This window comes from Ammodytes marinus (genome assembly GCF_949987685.1).
Source record: "Ammodytes marinus genome assembly, chromosome: 9".
Taxonomy (NCBI): Eukaryota; Metazoa; Chordata; class Actinopteri; order Uranoscopiformes; family Ammodytidae; genus Ammodytes; species Ammodytes marinus.
In genome coordinates, this window is record NC_137213.1 from 1,678,716 (window position 1) to 1,681,302 (window position 2,587).

Below are 2,587 nucleotides of genomic sequence, written 5' to 3' on the forward strand. Positions count from 1 at the left end.
TGGTGAGGCAAAGTAAACTTTGTTTTAGTAGGCTACCGCTCATTCATTTAGGAGTAAACACTGCAGTCTAGTTTCGCTGCGTGAAATTGTGTATACGTTGCTTGGCAACGCCCTCCCGCCCGGCTATCACTCTCCCTTTTAGCTTTTCTTCATTGCATTTTCTTTTTTTTTCTTTTATGGTTCAGCCCCGTTATCGGTCATTATGACGAAAAACAACTGTCTCAAACAAGGCTCCCGCTCCCCTTCCCTCACCTGGAGGGTTAGGCTTCTCAAATCGCGTTCCTGCGCCTCACTGAAATCTGTGACCAATACGGATATGTGACCATAGAGCATGCACGCGTGAACCGAAAATCGGACTGGGTGTACGACCAGATCAAATGCAGTAATAAAAACGTCTTTCTTTGCACTGATGGTCTCGTTTGCTGTTAAAGGTAATTTATGATTATGAGAGGAAACATGAGGCTGTTTAAAAGATATTTAAAAGTTACTTGTTGCCGCTTTAATGAATTCCCGATCTTTTTCGGCTTCCTCCCTCTGTTGCCTCAGGAGGGCTTCAAAGAAGGGTGTCATCCCCCCTGAGGTAGGCCTTGCAGAGGACCGGGACCAGAATCCTTGGCGTCTTGATGGTGTTGTTGATCCCGCGAGCTGTGTTTCAATTTGCGATCTGTCACCATCTGGTCCTGAGGCCACAGAGTCAGGCGTTGCCGGCTCTGTTCAATTTAAAAGGAGAATGTTAGTGTTATCATTAGCCTACATGTCTAAACAATTCTCCTCCCTTCTCAATAGTAGTTAGGTGTATGACTGATGTGATACCAGGGTACGGTTATTAAAAAATTTATACGGCCCAACCCTTCATGGTGTGTCAACTTATACCAGCAAATCATATACAGGTCCTTCTCATATAATTAGCATATTGTGATAAAGTTGATTATTTTCCATAATGTAATGATAATAATTGAACTTTCATATATTTTAGATTCATTGCACACCAACTGAAATATTTCAGGTCTTTTGTTGTTTTAACTGATGATTTTGGCATACAGCTCATGAAAACCCCAAATTCCTATCTTAAAAAATTAGCATATCATGAAAAGGTACTCTAAAGGAGCTCTTAACCTAATCATCTGAATCAACTAATTAACTCTAAACACCTGCAAAAGATTCCTGAGGCTTTTAAAAACTCCTAGCCTGGTTCATTACTCAAAAATTACATGGGTAAGACTGCCGACCTGACTGCTGTCCAGAAGGCCATCATTGACACCCTCAAGCAAGAGGGTAAGACACAGAAAGAAATTTCTGAGCGAGTAGGCTGTTCCCAGAGTGCTGTATCAAGGCACCTCAGTGGGAAGTCTGTGGGAAGGAAAAAGTGTGGCAGAAAACGCTGCACAACCAGAAGAGGTGACCAGACCCTGAGGAGGATTGTGGAGAAGGGCCAATTCCAGACCTTGGGGGACCTGGAAGCAGTGGACTGAGTCTGGAGTAGAAACATCCAGAGCCACCGTGCACAGGCGTGTGCAGGAAATGGGCTACAGGTGCCGCATTCCCCAGGTCAAGCCACTTTTGAACCAGAAACAGCGGCAGAAGCGCCTGACCTGGGCTACAGAGAAGCAGCACTGGACTGTTGCTCAGTGGTCCAAAGTACTTTTTTCGGATGAAAGCAAATTTTGCATGTCATTCGGAAATCAAGGTGCCAGAGTCTGGAGGAAGACTGGGGAGAAGGAAATGCCAAAATGCCTGAAGTCCAGTGTCAAGTACCCACAGTCAGTGATGGTCTGGGGTGCCATGTCAGCTGCTGGTGTTGGTCCACTGTGTTTTATCAAAGGCAGGGTCAATGCAGCTAGCTATCAGGAGATTTTGGAGCACTTCATGCTTCCATCTGCTGAAAAGCTTTATGGAGATGAAGATTTCATTTTTCAACACGACCTGGCACCTGCTCACAGTGCCAAAACCACTGGTAAATGGTTTACTGACCATGGTATTACTGTGCTCAATTGGCCTGCCAACTCTCCTGACCTGAACCCCATAGAGAATCTGTGGGATATTGTGAAGAGGAAGTTGAGAGACACCAGACCCAACACTGTGGATGAGCTTAAGGCCGCTATCGAAGCATCCTGGGCCTCCATATCACCTCAGCAGTGCGACAGGCTGATTGCCTCCATGCCACGCCGCATTGAAGCAGTCATTTCTGCGAAAGGATTCCTGACCAAGTATTGAGTGCATAACTGAACATAATTATTTGAAGGTTGACTTTTTTGTATTAAAAACACTTTTCTTTTATTGGTCGGATGAAATATGCTAATTTTTTGAGATAGGGATTTTTGGTTTTTCTTTACTTTTTTGCCAAAATCATCAATATTAAAACAATAAAAGGCTTGAACTACTTCAGTTGTGTTTAATGAATCTAAAATATATGAAAGTCTAATGTTTATCAGTACATTACAGAAAATATTGAACTTTATCACAATATGCTAATTATATGAGAAGGACCTGTATATCAATACATCAATAGTTGTTCCAAAGAGAGCATGGGCTTCAGTAGCTTAAGTTTAAAAAATATTGTACAGTAGGACCTACGTGGATACAGAGA